We start from the raw sequence: 17,974 nt of genomic DNA, 5'->3' as shown, positions 1-17,974 counted from the left end.
ATCTTGTTAAACAGCACAGTGAAGGCTATGCAGGCTACACAGTCCAGGCTGTGGGACACACTCTAGGCCAGACAGCCCCACTTCTGCACCAGATTGAAAGGAAATAAAAGAGTGAGAAAGAAACCTGTAGCCTAAAAGAGACTTATCAAATTATAATATGGACAAGACTAAATTACAGTGTCAAAGCATGAATATTTAGGCAATAAAACTAAAAGGAAATGCAAGGAAGTAATTACTGTAAAAGTCACACTTGATGTGAAGGAATGGTAGTTACAACAGGCACACGGAGGAGCTTCCTGAGTGTCTGGAAATGTTCTGTTCCTTGATTTGCATGGCTGGGTGCAAGAGTTGCGAGAGTATTCTCCGTGTATGATTTATTAAGTTACACATTTGTCTTGTGTGGTTTTCTTTACCTTGTGAATTTTTTAATTCAGGTGCAAGGTTTACATTTATCCGTACTAAATTATATTCAATTCACTTCTGTAGATTCTTAAGATGCACTTGTATTATCATTTTATCCAACATAACTGTTATCCCTCTTGGCTTAATGCTACCCACAAATTCAGAGGCAAAGCATCTTCACCCCAACAACTAGAAAAAAAGAAGTCAACAATGCAAATTTTATATCTTGGCTAGGGTGGTGCTTGCACAAGTGTGTACATTCATTAGAACTCATTAAATTGCACTTAAAAGGAGTATAAGCCTCCTTCACATGCTGTTTTGGTTTTTTTTTTCTTTCCCTTTCCTTTCTTGCCAGCAAGATGGCTGGGATTCCTTGTGACTCATCCTCAACCACGCAGACAACCTGGAGGAATCTGAGCTCCTGTTTGACCACTTTGGGTAGAGCCTTTTATGGTGGGAACATTCCCCTTTAACTCCGAGGTGAGAAACAAACTGCTTTCATTTTTTAAGTCACAGTATTGTTGTAGCAGTCTGTAATCTATTACCCTAACTAATGTTCTGAGGGTTGCTCACTCAAATGCCTTCAGGTGCCAAGCAGGGAACATAAATACATGAAGAGGCAAGAGGAAGACAGTGGAGCTGTGGAAATGGAGAATGCATACTGTCCTAAAGGCACTCAATTAAAAAATTTTTTTCCCAATATACTGTACTGAAAACAAAATGTCTGTAGGGCCAGATTCCACCTGATGGCTATCGTTTGCAACCCCTGCTTAATCACAAGGATTTGAATAAGGTTATTCTCCCAGCTACAAAGTCACAAAATTGTCTTGTACACATTTCTTCTCTTTGTATAGAAACATAAGGAGACCTAAGCGGATGTCTTATTGAAATTCACGTATTTTATTAATTAGGATACAACCTAAGCTGCTATATCCCGGAGACTCAAAAACTTCAGTTGCTCAAACAAGAGTTTATTTCTCTCTACTACACAGTATGGGGAGAGAGGTGGCTTCTCTTCATGAGGCCATCAAGGGACTCAGAGACCCTCTGTGTTATCCCACCATCCCCTCAGGGCTGTTCTCACTACTTGGTGGAAGTCTCCTCACCACTGCCCATCTGGGAAAAGGGAAGGAGGAGGTGGAGAGAAGAGATCCGGAGATGGGACACATCACTCCTACTCACATCCCATATCCCGGGGACCAGAATCCAGTCACGTGGCCACAGCCAGCCACAGTGGCGTCTCTAACTACATTGCTGGGTGTTCAACTCTACTCAGGGAGTTTTTTTTTTAAGAAGATGGAAAGAATAGATATTGGGGGACAGTTAGCAGTCTCTGCCATGTATACGTTAGCCTAATAAATTTCTGACCTATCAGTATAACTGGGGTGAACCCAGGGGATTCATCATGATTTATTCTTCAGTAATCTCTGCTAGACTCTGGTGGTCATTTCTTTCTAGTAGGTGCTAGTACCCAGCCTTTTAGTAACCTGGTTTAGACCTTCACACAGAATTCTGAGCAAGCTCATTAGGCTTACTTTGCAGAAATGACCTCTTTGTGTTTGGGAAAACTGGATTTAAATTTTAGCTTTTCCAGTCTTCCAGCAGCACTGCCAGTCTGAGATTCCTCAAAGATCAACACCTTGGTAGTTTCTTCTTCGCCACTCCCAGTGCCATGAAATATAATTCTTATAGGCCAAGAGACAGGAAAAGAAAAAAGAAATGGAACCAATTTCAACTAGTCCAGTAAGTAATCAAAAAGAGAGAGAATTACAAAATAAAGAAGGAGAATTTGAATTCATTTTTGAGAGAAGTTTAGCAACATCAGAAAAATGCTTCCAGTCAATTATTAAAAAGAAATGACGTCAATCTCCTTTATATACACACATCCATTGGGTTTTGTTTTATTTTATTATCATTTGAAGGAAACTAAAATTACAAAAATCAGCTCCTCTGAATAATCACTATGAAGTCTTCCAAAAGAAGGCAAGGGCTATTCTACATGTTTGGAAGTCTTCCCAGTTAACAGTCAAAACAGTAGCTTCCTTTGGGATAACTATTCTTCTTTAGTCTACTGAAGAGCCTTTTTAGTGGCTTATTCTGAATAATTACGTATCATGCTTGACTTTCCTTTCACAAAATATGAAAATTTTAATTTTCTTATTCTCTATGGTAACAGCTAAATTACTTCAAGCCAGTTTCTTTTCTCTCTTAAATATGTATCTATTTTCCTGGACATGGAGGTGGGGAGCCTATAAGTACACAAAGGTAGAGAACGGAGAACGGTTTAGATGAACAGAAACCCGTATTCCCTCCACACTTTACCCACATCGAGTCAGAGTGTGTTTTTCTGAAACCATACACATATTCACAGCAGGAGACTTTCCAGATGCTGTTTGCTCAACACAGAGGCTCCTGCTGCCCCTTCATCCTCAGATTGCTCTTCCTCACTCATCTTTCATGGTCAGTTCAAAATCCACCTCCATCAGGATGCCTTTTCCCTGATCATCCGGACAGGGTAACGTGTTCTTCCCTCAGCTAGGGGATGGTTCCCCACTGTTAACTTTTTAGAGTATGCAACTGTAGCTTGCTTTTTTTTCTGATTTTTTTAAAAAGACTTCACAATTTTCACATTTATACTACTTACAAAGTTGTTCTTTTTCACTGGGTTACCAACTCCTGTAGTCATTTGTCTCCTGGTACCCTTCCTTTCCTGAAATTTCATCATGAAGGGACGCTGATTTTCCTAGAACAGCAGGGAACCCCAGGCTAGTTGACTGGAAACACCAGGATCCTGCAGACAGCTCAGAAGGGGAACATTTTGGCTCCTCCACTCTATCTTTGGTTGGCTTTTCACCCATAGAAGCAGGTCCCACAAATATGCCAAGAGGCAGAAGCCAATCACTGTCCCAACAGCTCTCTGCCAAGTGACCTGGAAAGGAGGAAGCCTGCTTGAGAAGTCTGCAGAGCTATGGCAGTGGGGCAGCGGACAGCTGACACAGCCAGCTGAACCCATCCAACGACACCACGTTCCTCTTCCTGAGGACTGTTATCCACAAGCTGTTACGTGTGGTCCAGTTAAGTTGGTCTTTTTGTGCCAATTATTCTTTTCTGAATACATTTGGAAAACTCATGTTCGTCTGCTTTTATTTATATTAGTAAAGAATACTTATTTAGGGATCTATCTGGCTGGGGCTGATGATGTTTGATAACATTCACAAAGTAGCGTATTTATTTTCATTACCTCATTCCTTCCAGCACATAATAACTCCTTGGGGAGGGACAGCGTCTGCTCCTGCAAGAGGAGTAGCTCCAGCCTTCTCATTGCTTTCCCCAAGGCTGGGTCCAGGGAGATTAGCACTGCCTCATTCTTTTGGATTCCCTAGATTTTTGCACAGAAATTTATGGAAAAGAGAATTGTAATGCTGATGTGTTAATTAGATACCATAATCCTGTGAAGGACAAAAATGAGACTAAAAGGAGGAACAGAAAAAGGAAAAGAAAAGAAGCAATGACTATTTAGAAAAGATTTCAAAGACCTTTAAAACCACCAGTAAGTTATCTCCATAGAAAAAAAATTCTATGATTAAATATTAAAATTTTTCTGCTGTTAAGTACTTAGCTTATTTACTGTTAAAATAAAATATTGTACTTTCCTAGATTGAGACTAACTTAAATTTCAGGCATTTAGATTGAGAGTTCAACTCATAGCTTATTAAAATGTAGAATGTAATTCTCTAACGTTCTTGCAACTGTCTTGAAACTCTAGAGTGTACAGGCTATATGGGCCAATTGATTTCTGAAAGTTGTAATGCATGTCAGCACTATAAACAATTAGTGACAACAACAAAAGATACCCTTTTTGATGATAAAATGACCGTGAGCATTTAACAAACATTCATGGAGGGCCTATTGGGTCCCTGGTGCTGAGAGTAGGGATGGGGATGGGGGGAGGATAGATGCAGATGCAGCTGCAGATGCAGATGCAGATGCAGGTGTGTGGAGGGGAAACAAGGAAATGAATAGAACACTGTACTTATTTTCAAAAGGTGTTCACAATCCCACGAGGGATGGAAGAAAATGTGGAGGAAAAGAAAAATGCTGTTGGTATGCTGTCAGTTATATACTGACAGTACAGGTAGGTAGCCTCTAGTTTGCAAAATTGCAGAGCCACTTTGTCATAAAGCCTAAAATCCACGATTTTTTTTGCAGAAACCCAACTGAGAAGCTAAGAAGATCCGTAGCTGTTTCCCCTCTCCCCCACTTTGGGCCTATAATAGTCCTACTTCCCAATCAAAAAGTAGATCAACTCCAAGTGTAACAACAGTTTCATGTGCTGCTGCTTAAAAAGCTTTCTTAGCTCAAGAGTTCTTTGCACTTCTGTGGAAGTTTCTTCACAACTTGAAAGGCTGGTAATGTCAACCCCTTGAGTGCAACCCCTCACCTCTCCACCTTCAGAGGAGAGAACGCAAGAAAGCCCTTTGTGTACCAAAAAGGTAGCAACAAAGGCCAGCTAATGATACCACTGTGCCCCTATGGCATAATGAAACTGGGCTTAGACTAATTAAGACCATTCACCAAAATCACACACTACACTAGGGATAAGAACGATCCAGAGGAATTCAAATTTTTACTTCCTGATTAGCCTGCCCCTCTTGAACTGAGCTTGAATCCACAGTGATATTTTGTCCTGTAACTGTCCAGCTTCACTTCCTGCCACACCTCCCACACTGGGCCACACCAGCCATTGCTAAAACGCAACTCCAGCCCCTCCGTGACTGTGCTAAGTAGACCCTTTAGACCCTAAACCTGGCACTGTCTTACCTCCTTGTAGTAACACTTACCTTGTTGTATTATAACGCTTGCTCCTCAACACCCTGGCAACTCTTTGGAAACAGAGATCGTGTATTATTAATCTTTGTACCCTTGTCAGAGTACCTGGTAAAGATAGACATGGTTTATTGAATGAATGAAGGGGTGCATGCGTACATACAAACCATAATTTCTGCCCACAAAGAACAGAATTGTGACATACTCCACCTATGTGCTTGTGTGTATTTCCTCAAAGCATTGTCACTCTGGATATAGTTTTATAACAGCTTTATTAAAATATAATTTACATACAGGTATCCTCAGCTTTTCAAAAGTTTACTGTATACCACTCGATTTTACGAAAAACTTACATTAGTTACCATTTTCCCTAAACGAAAGAAATCTAAAGAGGGTTTTTGCTTTTATGTAAAAGGCAAAAAGCAAAAATAGGATTCAGCATTTGATTTGCAGGGAGCCCTTAAAAAGGCAGCACAAATCGGGGCAAGGAGAGTGGCCCCGCCAAGCTCCTCCCTGGGGAACTACACTCAGCATCTCAGCAAAAATCTGCCATAGCTTTGGACTGTGTCTGTGGGCATCTGTGCTTTAAAATCTCCATTTATTTTGTTTGTTCCTTAGCAAGATGTATTCTACGGTAATTGCTTCTGTGCTTTATGCCATTGTGACTTATGAAGGGTTTCATAGGAACACTCTACTTCACATAGCGGGGGAAACCTGTACCACAAAGTTGCCTCAAAATGTACAATTCAGCGGTTTTTTAGTATATTCAGAATTGTGCATCCATCACCACTAACAAATTGAGGAACAGTCTCATCACCCCCAAAAGAAACCCCTACATCTTAGCAGTCACTCAGCATCCCCCCACATCCCCACCCCCTAGCAACCACTAATCTACTTTCTGTCGCTACAGATTCTTAATTAATTTTTTTTTGTTACACTGTGTATCTAGCTTCAATTAGAACGCATCTCTTTGCATGACTGAGAAATAAAAGCTGAAGCAGCTTTAATTTAGTAACAAAGTACAGAATCAATTTCCTTGCTCTGTGACCTTGGACAGGTTGTCGAACTGGGTTGTTTCCTCATAAAATGAGTAAGTTTGGGCAGTGTGTGAGGGCACCTTCAGATTAAAAAAAAAAAACAGCAAAAACAAAACCAAAAAACCCTTCTAGCTGTAATTCCAGTACTCCATCCTAGGTAGCCCTTTCTCGGCTTCCCTAACAAATGTCTTTATATTATTAAGATTTCACACGAGAACTGCAGCAGCGGCTGCTTTCCGGCGAAGGGTCCTAGAGAAAACGTTTTCTCTTTTTCTGTTCCTCTTGGTCGTCTGTTTCTGGGCGGGCCAAGGAGAAACTGCAGAGCCCAGGAGCGGAGTCTCCGCGCGCGGTACCCGCAGGAAGCCTCGCCCAGCCAGGGACCCCACCCTCCGCGGCGCCCCTGGAGGGAGCCGGCCGCGGCGCGCGCCACCAGCGCGGGAGGGGCGCGGCGGCGGCGGGGGCGGAGCCAGCGGCTCCGCAGCCAATCCGGGCGGCGGCGCGTCCCGGGGGCCGCGGCTCGCCTGGCGCGCAGGGGGCGGGGCTCCGCTTGACAGTGGCGGTCGCCGGGCAGCGGAGCCCGGGGCGCAGCGAACGGAGCGCGGCGCTGGGAGCGAGAGCGGCGCAGGCGGCGGCAGCAGCGGCGCCAGGTCCCCACCGGCTCCCGCTCTCAGCGCAGCGGAGTAGCCTCCAGCGGCGGCGGTGGCGGCGGCGGCGGCGTCCAGGCGATGCTGCGGGTCTCCTCAGGCGCCGGTGTCTTGACCTCTCCCTAAAGGTACCCAGCCGCGCTCGCCCCCTTGCCCCGGGCGTCGCAGCGCCGGGAAGTGGCTTTGTGAAGCTCTGGGCTCCAGCGGCCGGGCGGTGGGCTGGGGCGCGGGGTGGGTGGGGCTGGGCGGGGCTGCGCTGTCTGGGCCGCTTTCCCTGTGAGGAAGAGGGTGGGGGCTGAGGGAAGCCGGCTCGGGGAGGAGGGCTGTCTCCCGGCAGCAGCTGCCTTCACCCCCATCCTCCATCCTCCTGCCTCCATGTGGTTTGAAAGAGGTTTTGTTCCAGAAGAAAGTTTGATGCTGAGACTCGAGGGTCCCCGAGGCCCGCCCCTTTAGAGAGAGGCAGGTCACCCTTGCCGGGGACGTCCGTGACCTGAATATGGGCATGCAGGAACCCATGCCACTTTCCGACCCGAGCGGCATTCCTGACGCAGGCTCTTCCCTGAGGAAGTTCCTCCCTGGGAATCCCCCTTGGGGAGAGGACTCTCCGGAGACAGGGCATCTAAAGCCCCCATATTGTGACTTTTGCAGCAGGTACTCAACGTCCCCGCGCGCTCTCCCCCGAGAATGGGCGCTACCAAAATCTATGCCCTAAGGGCTGCAAAAATTTAAGTCTGCCTTACCTTCTGATTAAAGATCCCTAAGCAACGTGTCCAAGGTGCCAATGACTACTTCTGACAAATCTTGAATATTTTCTTAATGCCGCATGCTTGCAGTTGACTTTCCGTCAGTGCTGGGACGGGGCTGAGAAGCACGTGAAAGGTAGTAGAAGTTATGGCCCAGCTCTTAGGGTCAGAGGTGGGGAGAGAAGAATACAGGACACATATACCTACTTGAAAACAGGGAAAGTTTCAGCCTTCAGAACAAGATGGATTCGGGGATTATTTGCTTTACAAAATCTCCTCTAATGCAGAGAAATAGAATTCGCGTTGAGTTTTACACAAGTTTGTAGGAACACATCTATCATAAAGTGGCTCACAGTCGAGGTAGTAGTGTGGACATCGTATGGACTTGAAATTAACAGATCTCAACAAGTGAATGTTGAATTCTGTTAAATTCTAATCCACCTGATACTTTTCTGATCACACATGTGGATTCTCGCAGTTTATGTCTTTTTTACCGAGAATATTCATACCATAAAACAACTTCTCAATACCAACTTTTGTACCCTGGAGACACCCTTAGCCAAGAACATCGATATGATTTCTGGTCTGTATGATTTACCCCCACACCAGGTCACATAGCTTCTGTAAGAACATTTACATCACAAAGAGAAGGAAACCTCAACAGTCAATGGGGACACAATATATTGAGGACACGCTATGTGCCAGATATATTACTAGGTGTTTTATATATATTATAACTTTTAATTCTCACAGTCACCCTGGTGAGGTACTATTACTATTTGGGGGTTTAAAGAGTTTTACATCTTGTCAAGATTATATGTCAGATGATAGAGGTGGGATTTGAATCTGGGTGTGTTTGACCCTCTGCCCGTGCTCTTTTCCACCACACTATGCTGTCTCCCAGCCCCTCTTGAGAGAGAGTTGCCCGTGTTATGATGTAGTAGGAAATCCAAATACGGCAACATACACTGCATCTCTTGGCTAGATCAGAACCCTTTATATAGTATCGTCTCCCTCTGGGGACCCAGCACTGAATGCCCATGCCAAGCACGTATTCCCTTCACTAAAGGGTGTCATCAGGGACTCCACAGACTCCTCCCCGACACCCGCAGTCCCCAAGATGGAAATCAGATGGAAATCTCCAGACATATAAACTTCTTGCTCTTCCAGATAACTTGGTTCCAGAAGACAGGTTACCAAGTGTTTCCCTCACTGGCACTTGAGGAGCAGTCTCTCCCTCTTGGCCATTCAAGTCTATTTTACGTCTATTTTAAGCCTGCACATATACATACACCCCACCAGTTGGCAGCAACCCTGCAGAGTTCACACTGACACGCTTATCCTCCTGTACCAACTGTCAGAGAATTTCTAACACAGCCCAGCCTACTTAAAATGAAAGACTGACACAGATCACTGGGGAGCGTGGTGTTAGTCCAGGGAATCCCTGGATTCTCTACTAGTGACCAGAAAGGAAATTAACCTCTAGCCCTAGGAGCAGGCAAAGTCCACGTATGCAGCCTGTTGTCAGCACTAGTGAAGACATGCATTCACCATATAGAAATGCTTTTATCTGTTGTCTTCGTGATGGATGTGGCCACACACATATTTTGGATTTGATTAGTCACTTTCACACTGAGGCAGTTGTCACTTGGCTGAAGGGTATCAGAAACTAGTGTCACAGTTTTGACAGTAAGTTTTGAAGCTGTGCCTAAAAAATGTGTCTATTATTATAATCTACAGCCACCGTTTTATCATTTTTCTTCCTAGTGGTGTGTGTGTATTCTCTCCCTTGGTACAGTCTTCAGCTCTCTCTGGTTCCAAAATGATTTGCAGTACCCAGGCTAAAAAGAAATAAATGCATTTTGAGCTGTGACCATATGCTGCTGGAAGCATGTCCCTGTAGTTGGCATCTTTCTCATGTTACTCTAGTGCTAAGAATCTGAAAGTCCCGTATGAATGCTTTGGGATCTCAAATGGGCTCTCCTGTCTAATTATTTCACTCCATCCCTGTAGCAGTGGTAAGTAGGGTTTGAGTTTAGAATACAGCCCTGGCACCTCTCCTCTAATATCTCTAAACTGCCAGAAACTGGAGCAGCACTAATTAAAGTCGGGAAAGTAGAACATGAGGTCTGCTCATTGTCATTCTTGCACCAGAATGGAAAATGTACCAAAAACATTTTGGGGGATAAAGGCTAAAGCAGACTTCTTTAAATGACTGGGTATCTACTGAGCTATACCAGGTTATTGACATCGTAGAGTTTGCCTGAAGCTGGGTGTCTGCAAATACCTCAGTAACCTAAAACTGTCCAGTGTCAAAGACTTCCACTCTGCGTTCTATTCTGTTTTTAGAACTTCTCATTAGCTAGCAATCTGTCTTTATTTCCACATTTCATCAAATCTAAAATATCATCAGCTGTAAGACATAGCATTATTTTTGTTATACTGGAAGAAAGAGAAAATACTGCCCACGAGATTATGACATGCCACTCTAACAGGGGTCAGCCATGACACTGCGTGAATCTGTCACACTAGCCTTTCATTGCTTGCAAGGTTCCTCGGTCTCTTCTATGGCTTTTGGTACTTTCCTCTGCTGGTGCCTTCAGTAGGTACCTTCAGTAGCATTGCTTATGGTGTTATAGGCAATGCTTTGCCTACATCTTAGTTACCAGCTAACACAGATTCATCTTCTGTGTTTTCCTTCAGTCTGGTGAAGCATTTGGATTTTGCGCTGCAAGGTAATGTGGAATTGCCAAGGACAAATGCTTCCTTTAGTGATATAACATTTATGCCCCACTGCTCTGTTTGATTGGTGCATACACAGTAACATCTTCAAGTGCCAAATCATAGTGTAATCTTTTTGAAAGCCATTTAAATGGCGATTAAACAGAACATGTATAGTGCCAACAATGCCTCTAACTTAGTAGATATGATAACAAAATGAATAGCTGTGACCAAGTTTATGCAAATACAGGGAAATGGCAGTTGTGACTATTGCCAAGTTGTCATCAATTTTAAGATACCATCAATATTAAGACACAGTCTGATTTCAGAGATATTAAAATGTGTGGGAAAATGAACCTTAATGAAATATGCTAATCTGTGCCCACTTAGTTCCCTGAACTCTTAACCTGCCTACCTTCTTGCATGATTTCATTCATTCATATAGTCATCCATTTTGTTAAACTCCAAGCTCCAGTTGGGCAAGGATTTTTTCTCTCTTGTTCTTTACCATATGCTGACCACTTAGAACAGTCACTGACACATGGTTAAGCTGCTCAATAAATAACCTTAGAATGAATGAGTGAATATCCCCCTTGGAAGACTTGGAGACGCATCAGGCAGCTCACTACTCTCCTGATAGTTAGGAAACATATTCTTAAAATTATGACATTGACAGAAAGGCCAAACATAGAAAAGGAATACAGGCCAGCATTAAGTCCTTGATTTTATTTGCAAAGCCCAATCCAAAATATTTCATGGCATTGCAAAACTAGTTTCTGGTAGAAGAAATTCCAGTGTGGCTTTTATTGATCTTTGACCACTTAAGGAATTTATAACAACTTATATCTTTGTTCTTTTGTATGATCCAAAATCGTTAATTGCTTGAATTTCATACTTAGTTCAGTTTCATATATTTGTCCGATTATAGATGTAGCATGTACCAGATGGCAGATAGCCCATCCTTCAGTAGGCTCCTCTGAAACAGCAACTTAGTGATGGTGAGCTTGTCTGGATATACACACACTCCTCCAAGAAAATATATATCTACTTAAAGTCCTTGTCTTATAGTGTGCTTTGTAACTCCCCAAAAAGGCCATCTTTACATTTTGGCATCTGACCAAAAAAAAAAAGAGACAAGCAAAATGCAAAACCAAAAACCAAGGAAAAAGAAAAGAAAGAAAGGAAAAAGATAAGAAAGAAAGGAAAAAGAAAACCCTGATGGGCAAGACAGACCTCCATCTGCCAGTGCCTCTGCTTCCTTATTGCTCCCTGGTGGTCAAGCAGAATGCACTTCCAGGTCAAGGACAGGGAGCTGGATGAAGATGCCAGCAGAAGGAAAAGCAGAGGAGTTTACATAGCCTCAAGCTCTGGAGCTGTCCTGAGGATTGAAGTCAGTTAGCATTGTCCATGTTCTATGAACACGTCATAGCTGGACCTGCAAAGACACACCTAGATTCCAGTCCAGGGAAATGCGGGACCTTTGACACATGTAATAAACCAAGGTCACTCGTGGGCTTCTAAGATTCATTTAGTCTGCTTGTTCAGGGAGAGGGTAAGTGCCGTGGGCAGAAAGTCATTCCTGCCTCCCCTACGTATGGGTGTAGACAGGTGGCATGGGAGCGGTGCTGAGAGGGGACCTGCCACATAGTCCACAGCCAGCTCTTTCACACAGAAAAAGTAATGATTAATTAAATCTTTGGGTTATATACTAAAAGAATTTACATATAATTACTTCTATTAAGTATTGTTAACATGGGCCAGACAAATGACAAAAACAAAGGCTTAAAACTTGTTTTTAGTGAACAAAAAGGGTAGAATTAAAAAAAAAAAAAACAATTATCTTAGCTGCCAGTTCTATGATTCTGTGATCATGTGGGGTGCTAACAGTGGTACTCAGGATTTCTTTTTATCGGGTAAGGCCAGGCACCGACTGTCATAAAGGAAGAAGTTGGTTATACTCACAGTCTCCTGTATTATGAGCCTCAAGGTATTATGTGAGCCGCCTGGGGAAGCAGTGGCCACAGTCAGGCAGCAGCAGGAGCAGGGGAGGAGGGGGAGATGTGGAGGAGAGCCTTTATTGTGGTTTCCACTGGAAGGAACAGGATTGGCAAGGTTAGCAGGTTTGGAACTAGCTAGTTTGAAGAATTTCAGAGGCTCTGGGACATAGAGGAGCAGTTTTTCATTGGCTGATGCCTGGCCCTGAGGTGATGGGGCAGGTGGAGAATGGCCCCGGGTATGAGAGCCAATAAAGACACGGTTGGGAGTCTGGGCTCTGGATTGGTCGGTTTGCAGGCTTGCTGGAAGGTAAATTGTTTATCTCCAGGAATTGGCTCACCCTGGGGCAGCAGTCCCCCCCTCCAGGGTCCTCAAGACTCCAAGATGTCAAAACATCAGAATGCAAAAAATAAAAGGCTTGGTTAAATACATGGGGGGTTAAAAAAAAATAGTCAACTAACGAATTAGGTCCAGGTGCAGCCAAATTTGCAGAAGTGCCCAGCCCAGGAGCTGACACATGGTGCTCACCCAATAAACATTAATTAAATCTGAGTCGTGGTGCCAGATGGTCCGAGCGTGCTCACAGTCAGTCTTTGTTGGATACTGTGGTCAGGTGTGCAGTGTTCATCTTGAGAGAAAGAAAAAAGTGAGAAACTGTATACTACGTTGAGGATCCCCAGGTAAAAGAAGAACCACCCATCCAGGACAAAGAAGAGGCTTAAGTCTCTAGAAACATAAATGAACCCTTAAGCAAATACATCTTTAGCTTTATGACCTTAAAATCCATAAGGTAATTATATGTTTAGGAATTCCTTGTTCACTATGGATTTGGACTATCAGTAACAGACAGGAAACCTGAAAGTTACAGGCAACTTTGTAAAAGGTTGTTTCTCAGAGTAAAATTAAAGTTTGAAAGTGAATTATGTGTTGCAGATGGTGTGCCCAGGGGTAGACTTCTACACGTGAGTTACTAAAAATAGCTTGAAACATATTTTTCTTCTCATCTGTCCTTCAGTATTGATACGATGAGCCAAATTTACAGTCACATAGAAGAATGCTACTGGAGAGAGTTACATGAAGGCAATTAACAGGACCGGTGGTGGTGGCAAGTCTAGGCCTGGAATGTTTACAGTGTACCTGTTCTAACAAGTGTCTGCTTTGAGGACGCGGGTGGAGGATGGCAATGGGACAGGTGGACCAGGGGTTAGACATTTCTCTCTAATTTTAATTGAAGTATAGTTGATTTACAATGTTATGTTAGTTTCTGGTGTACAGCATAGTGATTCAGTTTTATATATTCTTTTTCATACTGCTTTTCATTATAGGGTATTACAAGATACTGAATATAGTTCCCCATGCTACACATTAGGACCTTGTTGTTTATCTGTTTTTATATAGTAATTTGTATCCGCTAATCCCAAACTCCTAATTTATCCCTCCCCGACTCCCTTTCCCCTTTGGTAACCATAGTTCTCTATGTCAAGGCATTACTGTCAGTGATGAATGGCAGGTGCTTGAGGGTCACAGCTAAGGAAAGTAAATGCGTGTTCCTGTGCCCAGCCTTGTGACTTTCCTTTAAGTGGTTGGTTAATGATTATAACGTCTTCAAGGTCCTATAACTTAGAATCCTGACCACGCATGTTAAGAAATAATACTGAAAACAAGCCAGAGATCAGTCCAGTAATCTAAGAAGGGTAATTCCTTAGCAGTGAAAACTCTGAGCATGCCCTCTGTGTACAATTCCTTGTAGTTTGTGACTTTGCACACATCTCTTTTGCATTCATGTAGGAGCTTATCTGAGTTGATGGAAATTGCAGAAATGTTTTCACTGTAGCACAGCTGCTCTCCCTTTGGGTTTCCAAGCTGACATCATAACTCTAATTAAAGTAGCAATAGTAGCCTAAACTGCCCAATGAGAGCATTGCTGCCTGGCTTATGGTGCTGACCTAGATTTGATGTTGGTCAGGACGGTCTTTGGATTTATTCACACCACTGACACATGTCTCTTAACATTTTACAGTCCAGGATTTTATGGCCTTTTAACCTCTTGATCCCCTCCGTGGATTAAGCCCATGTAAAAAGAGAGTATTCAGTCAAATGAGATAATACGCAGAAACATTTGAATTGTCCAAAAAACAATGTAATGAACAATTGAATCAACCTACATTTTGCTTTCAGGTATTTCTCAATGTCAGAAATACTCGTGAGTTTTTGCTTCCTGGAGCTCTTTCTTTCTGTTGATGCTTCTAAGTGAGACCCCAGATGGGTCCCAGAGGGTGAGGGAGAGGGCAGCCTTCCTGGAGCTGTTCTAGGTATTTATTTGCATTCTGTTTCAGCTTTAACCTTTATGCATTTGAATTGCTCTCTTTTGGGAGTAGAGTTGAGAGAGGCATACCTTGTTTGTCTCTTCAGTCCTGGAGCCTAGAAAAGTACCTGCAAATAGTAGAGTGTAATAACTATTTGCTGAATTAAAAAATATCATTTGACTGGTTGACACAGGAATTCCCATCCTTCTTCGGCTTGAAGATTCTTATTACTCATGAATAAAAACATTTTCCTCACAAAATGCTTTCTAATTTGATAGTTAAGTCACCTAGAATAAAGAATCTAAAACATCAAAACTGAAATTTTAACAAACAGAAGTCATGATGATAAACTTGCCTTAACAAGTTAAAAAATCTATTACAAATGACCGTTATTTAAAGTCTATGATGTTGGATCGAAAACTAGGCAAATGAAAAATAATAGTATAGAAATTACAGATTTTGATTTAGATTAGTCAGAACTTAATTTAACACACACAGATAAGCAATTCCACTTTTGAAGAAAGGATCAATTAATGAAACTTGCTAAAACAATAGAATAACAGTTTGAAAAGAAAATAGTAAGAAAAAAATAACTTACATTTTGATCATAAGCAAATATTGCAGTACATTTCCAATAAGCCATGGTGTTAAATGCTGTAGGAAAAAAAAAGAAATACCATAATTATGGATACATGTCATTATACATTTGTCCAAACCCACAGAATGTACAACACTGAGAGTGAACTTTAATGTAAACGATGGACTTTGGGTGATTATGATGTATCAGTTAGGTTTACCAGTTGTAACAGATGTACCACTCTGGTGGGGGGATGTTGATAATGAAGGAGGCTGTGCCTGTGTGGGGGACAGAGGATAATGTGGGAAATCTCTGTACCTTCCCCTCAATTTTGCTGCGAACCTAAAACTGCTGTAAAAAAAATAAAGTCCTAATAAAAAAGAAACCCCATGCAGCTGTGTGCCTGTGTTGCAGCAAAGTGTGTTACAGCTCAGTGTTACAGCTCAGCTGGGACAGCAACCTGGGTCCGGGTGAGAGACCAAGCAGCACTCGGAGGGTTGGAGAACTCAGGTTTATTACCCTAGTGGGCCTAGAGGAGTTAACACTCCAAGCTCTGGACTCTGTCTGTAGGTTTACACAGGCTTTTATAGGCTGCCAGTCTAGACTTTGCAACATCATATGCAAATAAGGTGTAACAAAATTGACTAATTAGGAATGAGCTTTGTAGAAATAGACCAATCAGGAGTGAGCTTTATGCAAATGAGGTGTTACAAATGGACCAATCAGGAGTTAGCTCAGGGACCCAGTAGAATCTTAGGGGTAAGTTCTGCTTTCCTAGAAGCAAACGTTTTAGAAGCAAAAAGTGAGATAATGCTGCTGGGCCAGGGAACTGGATGGTGCTGGCAGGAAAGTAGTGGCCCCGCCTGGGGGTCCTGCCTGCCTTTTTCATGGGGCTTCCCATCTCACCTGTGGCCTCCTTTTCTCCCTGGCCAGCTTCGCCTGTCCATCCTTTCTCCCCCACCTTCACGTCTTCCTTCAGCACTGCCACTTCTCGTCCACACTTTCTTTCCTATTGGACAACACCCTGACATTTTTGTCCTCTCAGGGAGAACATATGATGTATCTGAAAAAACAAACTTTAAGACCATCACAGCTGTTCACGTTTCCTGAAACAGCACTACCTATTTAAAAGGGTTTGGGGTTTTTTTGTTTTTGTTTTTTCTTAAAGGAAGCCATTCGGTGCTTTGGCTCTCGGGCCACTCTTGCAGCTAGGTGGGTTGGGACTGTAAGAAAGGGTTCCTGCCCTCTGGTTACATCACAGATGCTGAGAAGGGCCATTCTGATTTAGTCACGGCACCGCACTTAATTTCTGAACTTTCTCCCCATCTTGCTGTATAAGTGGCTTATTCCGCAGTAGCTGTGATCCAGGCCCTGTGGGACCACTCCAGCCTGTCTTAATCATCTATCAATAACATTAAAAGCCTTCCTGGACAATGACGTTTGCCAGCACTTACAGGCCAAATTGGATGAGTGGCTTTTGAATGTTTTCAGTTTCTCCTCGATGTTTGTTACCCAGTTGAGGTATTTATCAGAAATAGCCCTTGGACACAAACACATTCTAGTACGTATGTGCTTTTCATTGTATTTTTTGCTGAAACTGTAGAACTTGATTTTTTGTTGGATCGTGTCCTTAGCCCCAGAAAGGAATCCTGGAAGTGTTGAAAAGAAATTATGTATGAATTACCCCTATTTAGCAGAAGATGGTCAAAGCTGGCACAGCCTTCCCAGCTCTCAGCCAGGACTGAGTGTGAGGACTGTTGATGAGGCAGGGAGAGGGTGAGATCCGCACCCCACCTCCTCTCCACCCCTCTCCCCTCCCACCCAACACAGTGCCCCATGCCCACTGACCTAGCGAGGGGCCAATGCCAGCTGGACCCCAGATTAGAAAACGAGAAACACAGTCCAAAGCTAGCAAGGGACCCAGCGAAATGGCTGTTGCACTACTGATTTCATTTGGATTCTGAATGTGATTCAGGACGTCAGTGACTTCTTCCTTGAACTTTGTGTGAAACGCGGGCAATCATGCATGTATTCTTTCCTTTCTATTTATTTTCTTTCTTTCCTTCTTTCTTTTTTTTCCTGAAAGAGTCTATAGCTTTGATCAAGTTCTTAGATCTTAGAGGAATCCAAGGCTAAAAAGTATCTAAGAACCACAGTTCTAGTTTTTCTTCCCAGTTTAAAATAGACCTCTCCTTTGCTGACTGTGAGTTTTGTTCAAATTGTCCTAAAAGGGAGAAGTTTGAGGTATTCTAAACCTCCAGGTTCAGTTGCTGGGGCTGGGGGCCTTTTAAACCCAAACCCTTACCTTCCTGAGCACCCAGTGAATCCAAGAAACCTCTGCATCAGAGGGAGGCTGCCCTGATGAGGCTCAACAGTGTGTGGGGGTGATACTGTCCATGCCCAGCAAGATCTGAAGGCTGGGGGAAGATGCTGGGCTGCATGGCAGAATTGGCCTGTCCAGCTCTTGGAATGACCTTTGTTCTTTTGGCTCAAGTGAGCATAAATTCCTACAACTTTGGTATAACCCCAAATAGCTAGAAGTCCAAATATACTTTCAGAATTCTAAGTTCTAAAGTAATTTAAAAGTACATGATCTTTTGGATGGGTACTTGAACGATGTATATAAATTAAAGAGATTTCCCTTTTTAAAAATGACTGATCTGAAATAATATGAATCAAAACGAAGTCAAGTCCTAATCAAGCCCTTTTCACATGCAGTTAG

At 43.0% G+C, this 17,974-nt stretch overlaps 1 protein-coding gene across 1 annotated transcript in view; it reads left to right on the top strand.

Moving 5' to 3' along the window:
- Positions 1–6,907: 6,907 nt before the first annotated feature.
- The window catches only part of FRY (FRY microtubule binding protein), a 361,507-nt gene continuing 350,440 nt past the window's right edge, over positions 6,908–17,974 (top strand). The window contains exon 1 of the mRNA XM_064493224.1: positions 6,908–7,038. The gene's annotated coding sequence lies outside the window, so the exon portion shown is untranslated. The remainder of the gene's footprint in view (positions 7,039–17,974) is intronic.

The sequence above is a fragment of the Camelus dromedarius genome, chromosome 13 (genome assembly GCF_036321535.1).
Source record: "Camelus dromedarius isolate mCamDro1 chromosome 13, mCamDro1.pat, whole genome shotgun sequence".
NCBI classification, from domain to species: Eukaryota; Metazoa; Chordata; class Mammalia; order Artiodactyla; family Camelidae; genus Camelus; species Camelus dromedarius.
The sequence above is the reverse complement of the archived record's forward strand: the minus strand, read 5'-3'. Positions and strand labels throughout refer to the sequence as shown.